This window comes from Rhinopithecus roxellana, chromosome 9 (genome assembly GCF_007565055.1).
Source record: "Rhinopithecus roxellana isolate Shanxi Qingling chromosome 9, ASM756505v1, whole genome shotgun sequence".
In the NCBI taxonomy this organism is placed as follows: domain Eukaryota; kingdom Metazoa; phylum Chordata; class Mammalia; order Primates; family Cercopithecidae; genus Rhinopithecus; species Rhinopithecus roxellana.
This window is the reverse complement of record NC_044557.1, coordinates 98283808-98300531: the sequence shown is the minus strand read 5'-3', so window position 1 is coordinate 98300531 and position 16724 is coordinate 98283808. Positions and strand designations below refer to the sequence as shown.

Below are 16724 nucleotides of genomic sequence, written 5' to 3'. Positions count from 1 at the left end.
ACATATCTGAGACCAGTGTGGCTTCAGGGCTTTTGGACATACCATTTTCCCTTTCTGGAACACTCTCTCTTCCTTGCACATCTGCCTGGCTCTCTGTTCAGATGTCAACTCTCAGAGAGGCCTTTTCTGACCACTCCCTTTAAAAGAGTTTCCCCCGCCCCTCATTGCCTATCATCATCTGTGGTACTGATGACTTGCGGATGTTATTACAAATTTGGTTATTTTTTGCATCCTCCAGCGAAATGTAAGCCGAGTGAAGAATGAGGTATTGTTTTGTTCATCAAGGAATCCACAGAAACCAGAACATTCTGTAGCCGGTGATCACTAAATATTTGTTACACTACAAAAAGCCATTTTAGGTTAGAAATAAGGTATAGCTGACACAATTCTAAGCCTGATGTTTCTTGTGAACCTGCTAAATTGGCCCTGAAATCACTTCCCAGAAAGCTCTAGATATGTTCTGAACAATGAGAGCAATGCTGGACCAGTGTTTGAGGTTCCAAAGTGAATACATTGAAAATGAAGCTACATGTGACCTGATGAACCGTCTTGCATTTGTTTAAAAATCCTCTTCATCATAATGAGTTCACACTCTGTTTTTCTTGCTTTGCTCCTAGGCACCAGACAAGTCATTCCAAATATGGGGTCTTGGTACCAGTCAGAATGAGGTTCCCATCTGTTCCCATTTGTTTAAAAACGAAATGGTCTTGTTCCTTGGTATTCTTTCCAATGAAAGATGGGATATATGACTTTTCCTTGAGTCTGTGCAGGCTTGTGACTGCTTTATGCAGCTCCTGCCTGGTTTCCTGAGCATACTTATTCCAGGGAAAGCACAGAGACTGTCAAGCCAAAGAAGTCCCTGGTGGGTGCTCTTGTCTGTAGCCTCAGCTGAGCTCCCGGCATCAGCCAAAAACCCTGAGAGCCGCCATCTTGGATGCACATGTAGGCCCTGTGTACTTTCAAAAGTCCATGACCCAGCTGACATCTGACCACAAGGGCATGGGAAGCTTCAAGTGAGAACCACCCAGCCAAGCCCATCCCAAATTCTTGACCAAAAAAAATCATGCAACATAAAACAATTATTGTTTTACAACACTGTTTTGCAGTAAATACGTAATCTGCAATAGTAATGAGAACCCCACCCTAACTCTTCCTCCTACGTACTAGGTAATCATGAGCGAAACCTTTTCTTAACACTCTGGGCATCAGATTTCTCATCTATAAGTTAAGAGTGATAACATATATTGATGTGGTTGTTGTTTCTAGCAAAAGCAAGTTTTGTCCAAAACCTAGCATGCTTCTCCACACAAACAATATTTTCTCAAATTTAAGATGCCTTCATTTGTATGACTCACACTTAATTCATGTGCACTGAGAAAGAAACAAATGCTTCCAATTAAACTACTCATTAGTGTATGCCACTGGTGGTAGGACACATACCTATTTTGGAGATGTTGAAATTTGAAAAAATATATGTCTTAGCATCTTTGATTTAAAGACTGATTAACATAAGCACCTAGCTAAGCCCAGGCAAAATACAAGATCCCCAAGATTCGAGTTTGTGAAGTGTAAGAGGAGACGTTAAAGCAAAGGTACCTTTGTATGAACGTCTCCAATCTGCCATTCCGTTTTATACAATAAAACACAAAGATTAGTACAGACATCCTTGTGGTCCAGACAGAAGATGCCTTCCTTGTCAGCTGTCAAATGGTTAGAATTCAAATGACATCATGTCACAGTTATTTAACCAAAATCTATTTTGCAAAAGGGATGAAGGCAGATCCCTGAATCTGGCTGTGAGTCGATAAGTTGTTTTCAGCAGTAACTCATCCCAAGCCCCGTTTCTCTTTGGTTCTTGAGAATTTCCTTTTTTTAGGACATGAACTAGTAGTTCCTTGAGTATTCCAGCCAATGGGCAGAAGGGGTCTAGGCAGTGGGCAAAAGGATGACACAGGGAGACCCAGAGCCACATCTAGTGGGACAGAAACATAAGCATCAGCTTCCTAGCAGGCTTGATGCTAAGTGTTCACATGGAGCTCTGCAGTTAGTACAGCTGCCCAAAGTGCTGCTATGCTAATCCTCATGTGAAAGGAAAACCCACTTCAGGACCAGAGAGTTAAGTCTCTTCCCCAAAGTCACACAACTGATTATGTCAACTTAGACCATCAGACACCAGAGCCTGTACTAATACCCACAGCGCTATACTAACCAGAATGTTTGCAAAGACACAGAAATAGTTCATAAGAGGCTCCAACGAGCCCAAAGCTCACACCACAACAGCTGTCTTGTCAGCTTTATGTAAACAGAATTTCTTTTAATCCATACCATCTTACTTTGTTCAGTATGGGTTTAACGATAAGGCCGTTCCGACCTCCTCTTTCTGGTGAAAACCAAAACATCCTTCAAGACCCAGCTCAAATGGGATAGCTTAACTCCTTATTCCTACAGGTTGGCCCCTGGCTGCATTTGGCTCCAGCATATTGTCCCCGGGGCTGCAAGGCTGGCTGTCCTGGAATTGTTGGGTGTGGTTTCTGTTAATTACTCCTATTGGACTGGAAGTTGCTTGAGGTTCTAGAGTTAGACCGAGTTTGAATTCCATCTCTATGACTTACAGCTGTGTCCTTGGACAAATGTCTCAGCTTTCCTGAGCTTTAAGTTTCCTATCGACTTCCCAGAAATGTCATAATGCAGCGTCCTTGCTTAGATTGCACGGTCAGTGCTCAATATTGTTTACTGTTATGTGATTGGCACTTGTGGAGCATTTTTGTGCATTATCTCAGTCTTCAACAGCCCTCTGAGGTAGGTTCTTCCACTGCCACCCTCTTTTCACAGATGAGGAAACTGAGGTGAAACCTCTTGCCCATGATTCCACAGCTCAGATGTGACAAAATTGGGCTGTAACCGTACCTTTTTAAACTCCCTTCCCTCGATGGAATCCTAGTGAAAGCCTCCATGAACTGATTTCCAAGGATGTTTTGTCATGTATCAGTCTCTTTAGATGTGTTTTCCTTCAGATCTTAATTTTCCACTCATTTGTGTCTAGGTGACATTATCCTAGTTTGTAGGAAAATGATGCTGCAACCAGCTTTGTGTCTATAAACTGTAGTTGTTTACACATTTCTAGCATCTGGCAATGATGTGTCCCTCCACCTGGCTCTTATGGATGGCAGATTATTAACACCACAACTGCCCGTTTAGTTAATGAATCAAAAACATGGATCACTCTCATTATTGGCCTTGAAAAGCTCAAGCAAACTCTTAAGTAAAACTAAGGGCCCACCTCATTCTCCAACCCAAAGAATGGCAGGGCCACTCCTGCCATTTACTTTGAATGATTGACTCACCAAGATTTTTGCTGGTTTTCTGTGTTGCTGCACTCATGGAAACCCTCTAACTCCACTGATATTCCTGATGTGCTATTTTTTTTTTTGATATGGAGTCTCTCTCTGTCTCCCAGGCTGGAGAGCAGTGGAGAGATCTCGGCTCACTGCAACCTCCGCCTTCTGCCTCTCAGGTTCAAGCATTCTCCTGCCTCAGCCTCCCGAGTAACTGGGATGACAGACACGTGCCACCATGCCTGGCTAATTTTTGTATTTTTAGTAGAGACGGAGTTTCACCATGTTGTCCAGGGTGGTCTCGAACTCCTGACCTCAAGTGATCTGCCCACCTTGGCCTCCTAAAGTGCTGGGATTACAGGTGTAAGCCACCGTGCCCAGCAGCTACTTGTTTTTTTTCCTCAAGATGTAACAGTTAAATTCTGCAAACAAAACAAAACAAGTTTGATGTTATTTGCCAGAGAATATTCTGAGTAAGCCGAACAAGATCCATTACTAAATCAAGCCTCACCCCACACATGAGCAGCCGCCTCAGCAAGGTAAGTGCTCTGTTTGGCAGAATGGTGGAAATCTTCCTGTCTAAGTGTGGATCTGGTGAAAGCCCATGGGCTCAGCCAGGGGCCAAGGTTAATTCACGGTCCCAGCTCACGGTGCAGACTGCCAGTGAGAGACACACTCAGGGCTTCAGCAATGTCCTTGCTGGTTTGCCTTCGCCTTCAGCAGCAGCAGAGGAGTTGTCTTACCTGAGGTGGAGAAAGATGTCGGTGCAGGGGTTGGGGGATGGAGCTCATATTATTGAAAGGCTACTTTGTGCCAAGCACTGAGCGAGGTTCCCCATTTGCAGGTATTTGGGGATTGTCTACCTACTTACTATTGTCAACTTCTAGTTTCTTTCCATTGTCCGCAGAGAAGATGCTGTGCATGACTTCAGTCCTTTGAAAATTATTGAGGTTATTTTATGGCTCAGTGTCCTGTGACGAATGTTGCACATGCACCTGAAAAGAATGTGTCCTCTGCAGTTTGGGGATGGAGTGTTCCAAAAATATTAACTGTGAAAGGTCCAGTACTCAGCCTGGTATAGACTCACTGTTCAAGAAAGCTTGAACTTTCATTTATTGCCATGATTACCAGATAAACCCACAAGCAAGAGGCTATTTTGCTAGTTGTGTAGGCCAGTGGTTTCTGGAGAGAATGTAGTCTTCATTCTGTGGTGAGTTCAGAGGAGGAGAGAAGGAAAAAGTCCACGTGGGTGAGAAGGCACTGCCAGGCCCTGACCCCAGGAGGCAGGTACTGTGCCAGCTTGTCCTCCATGTGGCCCAAATAAGAAGAAAAGGCCAAGAACTCTAAACATACCACCAAGGGAAAATAGCTTGAGGTTTGCTGGAGGGAGGGAAATTTACCCTTGGAAACGAGAGAAGCTATACGCGGTAAGACCCCTCCTCTTCAAGCACTCAGCCAAAACTGATCTGATCAGAGACCTACTGTCTTAGTCCATTTTGGCTGCTACAACAGAAGACTGTAAGACTAAGTTAACTTCTCTCAATTCTGGAGGCTTGGAAGTCCAAGATCAAGGTACTGACAGATTCTGTGTTTGGTGAAGGACCATTTCCTCATTCATAAATGATTGCTTTTTTGCAGTGTCCTCATGTGAAGGAAAGGGCAGGAGAGCTCTCTGAGGTCGCTTTTATAATGGTGCCAATCCCAATCATGAGGAGGACTCCACTGTCGAGACCATCACCCCCCCAAAGGCCCCACCTCCCAATACCATTACCCTGGAGGTTAGAACTTCAGCGTATGAATTTTGGGAGGACACAAATGTTCAGTCTATAACTGGGACGCAAAGATTCAACATTACCCCTGCCCTTCTGGACTTTGCAGGCCGTGAGGGTGTACAGATGATTAAACACACAATTATGCAGAGCAGGGTGGGGAGGTCATAATTGGAAAAGTATGTCGAGATTAGAAGAAAATCGTTCTTTCTTTGTTTCTCCCTCTCTCTTTCTCTATTACACATATTTGCAGACAAACCAGGAGGATTTCCACAGGGAAGCTGAAAGGGGAAAACAACAGGATCCTATCTATAAGCCTATTAGAAACCGTTAGAGAATGATTTCATGAAGAGTAAGGAACATGTGAGTTCGCTAGGGCCTCAACCACTAGGACCAGAAATGCTTGGAACATTTTTTTGTACCATAAACCCTTTCGGCAGACTAGAGAAGCTACGGACACCTTTTCAGAATAATGCTTTTAAAATGCATATAACAAAATCCTAGGATTTTATTTCAAAAGATTGCAGAGAAAACCAATTATGTTGAATTCAGTTCTATGCATGGGCCTTCCCCTCCACCTCATGCCGTCTATGGGACAGGGACCTGGATGCTTATGGAGTAGTAGGGAGATATTTTGCAGATAAAGAAAAAAGTCTTTCCCAGGGCCAGCAGTTTTCTCTATTTATGGAATTCATTACCTCCAAGGAGGGCCTGACTGGAGGTTTTACTTTCAAATAGGTTTGGGTAACTCCACAGAAGACTGTCTTTACCTGCCTTTGGGGAACTTATGGTTTCTGTTTCTTTTCTGAAAAGACTATGTGTCCAGACTTTCAGAGAGCAGACATGTTGATGCAGTCGAATTGCCCACCTTTCACACTTCCCTTGTTGTTCCATGGATGGAGTATAATGAATTGGCAATTAAGGGAAGAGAAAAGTTAAAGCCTGACTTTGATGGGGGGCTGAGTCATCAGAGAATGTATTTCTTACAGAGCCATCGGTCTCTTGTTAGGCTTTGGAATCCTCTTTGGGAGTTCACCAAACAGAGAGTGCTGCCCAGGAGGATGGGGAGCTGAGGAGAAGTCAGAGGTTCAGGGAGGACCTATGTCATATTCTGGGAGGTAGCAGGGGCTGTGAGTCCCATGAGATCAGACACCAGTTATGAAGGAACTACTGGTAGACACTTTGCCCATTAATGTCACCCCCATGCTCATTACCACCCTAGGACCTGGGGTCCCCACTATACCACCGAGATAACAGTTGCTGAGTATAGTTAATCCAAGATCATCCAGCGAGCAGCAGTGGAGCTAAAATCTGATTCCACATAATCTAGGCTCCTAAAAAAAAAAAATATATATATATATATATATATATATACACACACATATGTATATATGTGTATATATATGTTTTTTTCTATTGCCACATGCCCAGCAGCCTCCCTGTGTCATGGAGGTCGTGGGTGCAGCTTGTGGGGTCAAGTTGCCAGGTTTCTATTCCAGCTCCTCTACTTAAATAGCTCGATGATCCCAGGTCAGTTCCTGATCCTCCTCTGTAAAATGGGAATAATTTTTTCACCTTTCCCACAGACTTTCCTGGAGGATTAAAGGGAGAATGTGTCTAAAACTCTGAGCACACGTGCCTGGCATGTGAGTGCTCCTTAAATGTTAGTTACTGTGATTATTATTAGCCCAGCAGGACAGGGAGGAGTGTTAGGTCCCTGGGGGGCAATCACTCCTCTGTTTACTCCTCAGATTGTCCCGGCCTGGCAGGCATCCATGAGTTTGTTTTTCCTGTCCCAAGGTTGCCCTGGTGCTCTGCAGTGACCGGCAGGGCTGAGATGATTATACAACCTGCACTCTGGGCCAAGTCCGGCACTGGTCCTGGCTGTTGGCTAAGCCTGTGCTGCTGTGGGTGAGGGAATCACTCCTCTCCAGCTGGCTTTCTCACACTGGAGAAGCCTGACCTTTATTCAGAATCATCCTCCAGCGCCTGCATCACATAGCACCCTGGCTCACCCGCCGCTCCCCCAAAATGTCCTTTACATTCTCATCTGGGGACATAATGGGGCTCCAGTGTCCCCAAGACAGCTGCTTTTCCCTTCTTCTTCATTCTTGATAACTCTCTGTTCTCCAGAGGTGCTGCCTAGACTCTAGAGGAATACATGAAAGGGCGGTAAGGTGACAAAACAGCTGGGTTCAATCCTGGCTGCATACTCAGTGTGGGACGGAACAACTGCTCTACCTTTAAAGTTACGTATCAGGATAATATACAGTATTTCGTTTATATATACATACATTAATAATAAGTAATAAATTTTTGTAAAGTTGTGAGGATGGTAAAAGCTTAGCCCTGTGCCTGGCACCCACAGGTGCCAGCTGGCATCATTAGCAGTCATAGGAAAACTCAGGGTATGTCTCCATTCCAGGCTTTGTGGCCTGTGGGTCTCAGTGTCCCCGTTGTCCTGTGGGGTTGCTGAGAGCTGTCCTCATAAGGTTGTGAGGGTGGGAATATGAGAGGAGTTTGAGAAAGCTAAAGCCCACCAGGTCAACAACTGGACTGAGCTCTCCCCTTGTTCCCTGGGCTGTGTGCAAGCTTTGGGCCTGGTGGTGACACCTACCCCTCCATCCCACTGGTGGACCCAGCTGACCCTCCCAGTGCAGGGGCTGGGAAGCTGCAAAGAACCCTTAAGCTCAGAATTTCCAGCTGTCAGCAAGTCCCCCTGCCGTGTCTCATTTATTTTTCTCTATCTCCTTTTCCATCTCCCCTTCCAGCACCTTCTGAAACTCTCTAGTCTTGTACTACCAACACACCAACCTTTGCTTAATTGTCACATCAGACAGATGGCCCAGGTGTCTCCAGCTCCCTGAAGCTCTTCTCTTCCCCTCCCCTGGGCAGGGGCCTCAGGCCTTCCTCTGACTGATCCAGCTCACCTCCATAATAGTGTCCATACTATTAGGTTAGTGCAAAAGTAATTGCAGATCGCAACCTAATAACTTTTGCACAGCCAAGAGATCTCCTGCCATCTACTCAGTCTTCCCTCCTGCTCTCTGAGGCTTTATTTTTTCTGTTCTTTCTGTTTCTTGCTGCCCGCGGTGCCCCCACCTCCTGTGGCTGAAATTCTGCCCTCTCCTATCCTGCCCAGATGCCTCTTCCACCAAGCTTTTCTGACTGCCACATCTGGAATAATACTTGTATGCAACTTTAAGATCTCTCTTTTTTGATCTTTTCATTTTTTTTTTTTTTTTTTTCTGTTTTGGTTATTTGCTGCCATGTTCCTTAAGGAAAAGATTCTGCCCTCACAATGCCTAAGCAGCTTGGATCATGGAAAGAGCTTGGGCTTCTCTCCACACTTCTGTTCTCCCATCAGTAAAATGGGGATAAGCATTGTAAATAACCAGCCCTCTTAAGAGTTTCTGTAAGGCTTGGCCAGGCACAGTGGCTCATGCCTGTAATCCCAGCACTTTGGGAGGCCAAGGCGGGTGGATCACCTGAGGTCAGGAGTTCAAGACCAGCCTGGCCAACATGATGAAACCCCATCTCTACTAAAAATACAAAAATTAGCCAGACATGGTGGCAGGCGCCTGTAATCCCAGCTACTCCAGAGGCTGAGACAGGAGAATCACTTGAATCCAGCAGGCGGAGGTTGCAGTGAGCTGAGATGGCGCCATTGAACTCCAGCCTGTGGGACAAGAGCAAGACTTCAACTCAAAAAAAACCAGTTGTTGTACGGCTTGAAGGAGGCCTTTGGCATGAATATCACCTGCCTCAGGGCTCTGCACACTTTTTTCTTTTTTTGAGACAGAGTCTAGCCCTGTAACCCAGGCTGGAGTGCTACGGCGTCGTCTCAGCTCACTGCAACCTCTGCCTCCCAGGTTCAAGTGATTCTCCTGCCTCAGCCTCCTAAGTAACTGGGATTACAGTCGCGCACCACCATGCCCAGTTAATTTTTGTGTTTTTAGTAGGGACGGGATTTCACCATGTTGACCATGGTGGTCTCAAACTCCTGACCTCAGGTGATCTGCCCGCCTTGGCCTCCCAAAGTGCTGGGATTACAGGTGTGAGCCACTGCGCCCTGCCAGCTCTGCACATTTTGAGGAACCAATGAATAAATGATTGAATGATTGAATGGATAAAGGCCTTTACTGTTCTACTTGAAGTTGTCAAAATGGATAGGTTTTTGCTATAGCCCTCACCACCCCTCCTAATGCCACATCAGCAGCATGGCATATGCACCTGCAAACCCAGGCTTTGCATCAGGTTGCCAGGTCACCTAAATGACAGCTGTGAATTCTTCTAACACAGGGGTCAGCAAACAATGATCCACAAGTTAAATCCAGTCTACTGCCTGTTTTTGTACAGCTTGCACACTAACCATCCTTAGATGGTTGCTACATTTTAAAATGGTTTTTACATAGAAAATGTTACATTTTTCAATGTAAATGTAAATTAAATGCAAATAGAAACATTTACATTTTTACATGTTTAAATTAAAAAATCAGAGGAAGTATAATTTTATAGCATGAAAATTATAGGAAAATCTAACATTAGCATTTATAAATAAAGTTTTATTGGCACACAACTATGCTCATTCATTTATGTATTATCTACACAAGCTATAGTTGGTGCATGCAGAGCTTTCACTCAATGATGGCACAGTTGAGTAGTTTCAACAGAGATAGGATGGCCCACAAAACCAAAATATTTACTAGTTGGCCCATTACAAAAACATTTTGTGCTCATCCTTGGTCTATGAAACAGGTGCAATGACGAATACCTGCCCATCGTGTGTGGGTAAAATGTTAACATGCTTGATACCTAGTGGGCACTCAAGAAAGGTTTTTTCTTCTACTCTCCATTCCTGCCTGTCTTCATTCCCTTTCACAGAGCGCTCTTTTATTTCAGGGTCCAAGCTATGTAAAACCATGAGAAAAAGGATAGCAGGGAGACTCTGAACCACTGCCATGCCCATACCCAGCCTCAAAACAGCAGAGCTGTGTTTGTCAGCTCCACCTTCCTGCTCCAGAGCCTCCCCCAGACCTCTCAGTCTATGGGACTGTTGGTGGACAGGTAGAGTTTAAATCCATTGCGTCTTGCATCTCTTGGTTCCAGATGTGGATGGGACCAGCCCTGCATGGCCTGCCCCGGAGAGCACTTTTATTAGGTTTATCTGAGGCTGGACAGCTTCCACTGCATCTTTTCTTGCTTTGGGCATTAAAACTTGGGTTGCTGTTGCGTAAAAGATTGCAGCTGCAGTTTGACTTGGCTGAAAATGAGATGCAGCCTCTGAGCTGAAATTGAGGGTCCTGATTCTGCTTTGAGAGATGGTATGGCATCCTGAAAAGAACTGAGATTTGGAATCTGGGCTGGAATCCCAGCTGTGCCCCTTACAAGTTCTAGGATTCATACCTTTTTCTGAAAAGTGGAGGTGATGCTTTTTCCTGGGGTGTGGGTGGGGTGTTGGCAGGGTTCTCCACCATGTAAGCTTGAGGGAGCAGGGTTTTGTCTTTTTCTGTACTGAAGCCCAGCTTCTAGAACAGTGCCTGGCGTGGAGTGAGCACTCAGCAAATACCTGCCTTAGAAAGGAGATTAAAAGATGTAGAGTTCCTGGCACATGATAGAATCTCATTAAGTGGTCACATTGCCATTGTCTGTACTCGATCAGGAATTGGCACACTAGGACCCACAGCTTGTTTTTGTAAATAAAGTTTTATTGGAACATAGGGGTGTCCATTTCTTTACCTATTATCTGTGGCTGCTTTCCTGCTATAGTGGGGGAGTGGAATCGTGAGGCAGACCTATGCCCTGCCAAGCCTAAAATATATACTGTCTGGCTCTTTACAGCAAGACTTTGTGGTTTCTGCTCTGAATGTCAGGGTGACCCTGTTTGAGGATGATCACGGATTTCATTTTCCCTTGTTAGTGTTGCGGTCAGTCACAGTTGAAAACAAGGAACCAGCTTGAGGTACGCATTCCTGATACCCTTTCTAAGATATTTATGGAGGCTTTTCTTTTCCACTCCAATTCCACCACACTCTTTCGGCATGGTCAGAACTGGCTTCTTTGTGCCCTCCAAATCTCATATGTAAGATGGTGTTACTTTCATTTCTATGTAAAAAGAAACTCAACCCACCTGTCAATTGCTGGTATATTCATTAGGGATTAACCATGGGTCTTGCAACAAGTAGGCTTAGGGCACAGAGGACATGAGTTAAGATAAAAAAGAAAACCAACCAGGTGCAACTGTGCTTTGTAATATTATAGAATAGAATGCTGGTGGGGTACAGGAAGGAGTCCACTGTGTTTGTGGGGCACAGGGTACATAAGATTCTGATTTACTTTTCCATCATGGTGAATGGCATGATCTTAGACACCTTAGTTAGTTTTATTCAAACTCAGTTTCCCTGTAAAATGGCAACGTTCACTATATGTTGTCATTCTCTTTGATGGGCAGGGCCCACAGTTAGGAGCCTCTCGAGACCTTGGTGTCTAGAGTGGTGAAGGAGAGCTTTCTGGAATGAGTGAACATGTGTCAGATGCTCTAAGGTCCTCATTAGAAGGATGCCCTGTCCCCTGTACCAGCTGAGCAAGGTGGGTGGGCCACCATCCTGCTACCATTTCATAGTCAGTGGATTTTTTTTTTCTCTTTCTCTCCAGAAGGACAGAATAATGGGCTCCAGATTCACAAGCCCCACCAAGAGGATCACCCCAGGAACGCTTGGAGGCTGAGGAGTTCACTGAAGCTAGTGCATCTTGAGACTCAGGATGAAGACCCAACTTGGGGCTGTCAAAGGTGCAACCTGCCAGCTGAGACCTCCAGGGGTCAAGCCCGGGACCCTTTGCCTTGTTCATGGCTTAGGCCAGTGCTTAGCCTATAGTAAACAACTTGTAAATGTTTATGAGAGGATGTATGGGGGGGTCATCCCTTCGGAATGGCACACTGTCCATTATCGTTGTCCTCAGAGGCTCCAGTCTCAGGTGCTTCTTAAACTGCGATGGGAATGATGGCAGCAGGTGGGTCCAGGGCTCAGCATGAGAGCTCACAGCAGGCTGTGCTCCACCCCACGCAGGCCCCCAGTCTTGCCATGTTTCTTCTGCCTCACCAGGCTGGCCTAGAAACTGCTTCCAACTGAAGCCAGCCAACATGCCTGCCCCTAACCACACCTGCAACTCTAGGGTCACCGTTAGTCTAGATCAGGGGTCCTTAAACTATAGCCTTTGCCTGGCACGGCGGCTCATGCCTGTAATCCCAGAACTTTGGGAGGCCGAGGCGGGTGGATTACTTGAGGTAGAAAGTTCAAGACCAGCCTGGCCAACATGGTGAAACCCTGTCTCTACTAAAAATACAAAACTTAGCCAGACATGGTAGCACACACCTGTAATCCCACCTACTTGGAAGGCTGAGGCAAGAGAATCGCTTGAACCTAGGAGGTGGAGTTTGCAGGGAGCTGAGATCACACCACTGAACTCCAGCCTGGGCCACAGAGTGAGACTCCCTCTCAAAACAAACAAACAAACAAACAAACACTACAGCCTTTGGGCTAAATCTGGTCAGTGTTCTGTGCTTGTAAGAACTCTGAGTTAAGAACAATTTTTATGTCTCTAAAGGGTTGAAGAATACAAAAAGAATATTCAACAGAGACCATCTGGCTAGCAAAGCCTAAAAGACTGACCCTCTGGTCCTTTACAGAAAAGGTGTGCCGGTTGCTGGATTAGCCAGTGCCGACCGCACCCCGGGCTCCCTGTGAAAATTTCAACCACACAGACTCATTTCCTTTCTCTTATCAACACTGAGGCAGGTGAGATTATCATTCCTTGTAAACATGGAGAAACTAAGGCATGGAGAGGTTTAACTCATTTACCTGAGAATCTATTAAGTAACAGAGCCAGGGTTCCAACCTAGGCAGTCCAGCTTCAGAGTCCATACTTCCTAGCTGCACTCTGGGTCATCAGCACAGGAATGAGCTTCAGACAAGAACTCCCCTCTTAGTTTCTGCCCTCTCCTGCCCCACAGCCAGTGGACAGGCATTTTGCACCCCAGCCTGCCCCCAGCCAGCTCCTCCTCAGAGATTTCCTGCAGGGACTTAGACGGGGCTCTGGGACCACCCTCCTTTTCTGCCCCACCCGGCACCTGGAACTCTGCTTGATCCTGCTCCCTCTAAGGCTGGACACATCTCCATGAGCCAGGCCTGAAGTTGTTCCCCTCTCTGGACCTCAGGACCTCCCTTCCTAGGAGCAATTCCTGTGTGCCCTCTCCTCTTTGCCTTCCCCCCTTCCCACCATGTCCTTCCAATAAGGGGCTGGATTTGTAGTATGCAGCCTTGGGAACAGAGTTGGGCTCAGGGGTTGGGAACAGAGGCCCAGGGCTCTGGCTGACCCTCTCTCATCCCCAGGAGGAGAAGCTGCTGTATTTAGAGTGTCACAAAGAACAGTGTTGAAGGCTTCAGAAACCACGGGAGATTCTGAACTTCTAGGCTGAGCAGATGGGATGGTGCCTCTGTGGTCAACAGGCCTGGCAGAGGGGTGCAGGAGGGGGTGAGAGTGGAAAGACAGCTACCAAGGGGAACAGAGAGCTTTTCAAGTCACCCTTGTCCCCTCCCCACCTCACCATCAGGGCTAAGACTAAACCTCACCATCCGGTTATAGCCCCTCAGCCCTGGGGATGGAGATTAGTGTGCGTAGAATGAAGGTACAGAGGCCATGTTCTGGCTGTGTGACCTTGCACAGGTTACATAACACTCTGTGCCTCACTTTACTCATTTTTAAAATGATGAAGATGATAACTACCTGGCAGGGTCTTATATTAGAGATAATACGGTTCCCGGCACTCTGTAAGCACTCGGTGTGAAATTGTCTTCTGCTGCTCCCCTTCATCAGTCCACCCCTCCTCTGCAGAGGTTTCCTCCATGCTGAGCAAGCTGGCAGTAACTAAGGCCCTGCTGGGCGCATCCCTAGTGCCTTCTGCCCAGACCTCGGGACCCCCAGGGATCCTGGCCCCTGTGGACAGGGACTTTTGTGCTCTCCTTCACTGTTACCAGCGAGAGTGAGTCCTGCACTGAATTTCCATGGGATCATTGTTTGCTAACATTTGTGCATGAGTTACTGTCTAGAAAGCAGCTTTTCTGGCCTTTTCCCATTAATTTCATGAAAGTTATCTTCCTTTGCCCTTACTACAGTCCTGTGAGAGTTTCATTACCCCATTTTACAAACAATTAATGCTCCGAGATGAAGTGACTCCCCCGGGTCGCCTAGCTAAGCAGTGGAGAGTGGGTCTCCCACCCGGCCCTCTCACTCTGACTCCTGTTCTCCGCGTCATTGCATATGGCGACATGTGGGTCACGTTTTCACACATCCCTAGTTGATATGGAATGGTGAGCTTCTCCTGGGTCTTCCGAGGAAGGATGTTTGCAGGGGTGTTTTGGAATAAAGGCAGTGGAGGCTAAGAGACCTCTAGGTCAAAGCCAGGCAGGAGGGTCCTCTCAGGGACCCAGCCAACAAGTTGCATTTCTCCCTCAGAGGCTTGAAGAGGCAGAACACCCAAGAGGAGTCCGGGGCCACCACCCAGCGTCACTGTGGGAAAACGGCAGCAGGAAATGTCCTCTCACCCGCGTGCTCCACCTCTGTCCACACCTTCCCTCCTTCTGGAAGCCTTGCCTGACCACTGGCCTGCCCCTTCTATGGGAATCACTGCTGACCTTGCAGCTCACTGTAGACTTATATGTATGCAGAAATATAATTTTAATTACTTTTGTATTGCTCCAAGAGTGATACCGAATCACAACAGAAAATTTAAATAAACAAAATAGCCAAATTATTACAAGTAATCACCCCAGTCAAATATACCCAGCTCACATTTTGATGTAAAATCTTCCAGTACGTTTCCTATGTACATATATTTTTAGGAAGGAGATTATATTTTACATGCTGTTTTCTAAAACGTTCTTTTAAAACTGTGTCATAAACAACTTTCCTTATAATTAGTCTTCTACAACAAAATTTGCTAATGAATTTTTTTTTTTATCACGGTCACTGTTGTGTTATGTACATCTTAGTTTAGCATCCTCAGTTACATTGTAAGCATTTTAAGCACTCAGTTTCCCCAGCCAGCCTCTGGGTGGATTTGTTCATTGATTGATGGCTGTGTGGGGTGGAGGAGGGAAGTAGAAAGTGAGTGAGATTTGGGTAAGCAAACCTGGGTTTAAATGCTGAGTTTGCAAATTCCATAAATTCTGCTTCCCTCCCTCCCTCCCTCCCTCCCTTCCTTCCTTCTTTCTTCCATCTTTCCTTCCTCCCTCCCTCCATTCCTCCCTCCTTTCCTTCCCTCCTTGCTGAAACAAATGACTTGTTAGATATTTTATATACTAATGTAAATATGCACTCATTTAAATATCATGTGGGCACCTCCTCTGAGTGGCCCTGAGCTTGGTTCTGGGGATGTGGCACTGCACAAGGGAAACCAGGTCTCTGCTCTCATGGAGCTTGATGCATCCAGTTGGGGGCACAGACCCAAATCAAGCCAACAGACAAAACCTAAGCAGGCCACTAACTTGTGTTTAAGTACAACATCCACATGGACGGGAATGAGAATTACAGGGGACCACACTTGAACTGGGGTCCAGCAAAGCCCTCTCTGGGGAGGTGACAGTCAAGCCCAGACCTAAAGAAGCCTGCTGCAGGGAGGATGGAAAAGACATTCTGACAAAGCCCTTGAGATCGGGAAGGCTTTGGCTTAGATGAGGAACTTCAGTTGGTCATCCCCTCTCTCATCCATCCTATTGAAACCACCTTTGCAAAAAGTGTATCAGTGAGAAAATTATTTGCAAAAAATTTTCAAAAGGTTTATCAGTGAGAAAATTACAACAGTAAGCTAAGCTAACCCAGCCTCCATCTTGCCTTTCCCTTAATTATTCCTGGGCTATTGGGTCAAGCTAACTTTGGAAGATATTTAGGCTACGGTTTAAATGATAATAAGCCTTGCCCAAAACTCAACCACTTTTGTAAAGCTAATAGGGGACCATCAGGGTGTGGGGAGAAGAGCCTGAATCCTACTAAGGTGCAGACATTATTCCAGAGTTTATAAGATATGCAACTTTCCCAATATAACACTACTGTTATAGATTGGCCTTTTGAGATATCTTTCCAGGTTTTTTGCATATTTGACTCCCGTGGCTCCACCTGGATCTGATGGCTCCACCCAGAAGCAATTCAGCCCCACAGGAAGACAGCTTCAACCTATTACCATTTCCTCTCTGCCCCAACCAGTCAGCAGCAAGCACCTGTTACCTGTCCACCCCCACCCCTTCCCCCAAACTGCCTTTGAAAAATCGCTAACCTATGAGCTTTGAACAAGATGATATGAGTATGAACTCCATCTCCCGCGTGGCATGGCTGGCCTCGTGTCTATTAAATTCTTTCTCTACTACAATGCCATGGTCTTTCTTTATGCAGTGGACAGGAATAACCCCTTGGGTGGTAACAAATTTGGGATCTCATGTGGGATTGTGCTCTTGGCTACCTGTGCATGGTTCGGTAGCCCCTCGCTGGCAACGGACCTGGAGACCAGCCCAAGCGGCTGCCTAATTCTCTTGGCAGAGATGGGGGCTGACTCTGGCACCATCTCTAG

The 16724-nt window shown here is 46.1% G+C and overlaps 1 long non-coding RNA gene across 1 annotated transcript in view; it reads left to right on the top strand.

Moving 5' to 3' along the window:
* The window catches only part of LOC115899695, an 83520-nt gene extending 67005 nt beyond the window's left edge, over positions 1–16515 (top strand). Inside the window, exons 6-7 of the long non-coding RNA XR_004059329.1 lie at positions 11759–11894; positions 14618–16515. This is a non-coding gene — a long non-coding RNA (uncharacterized LOC115899695). The remainder of the gene's footprint in view (positions 1–11758; positions 11895–14617) is intronic.
* Positions 16516–16724: the final 209 nt, after the last annotated feature.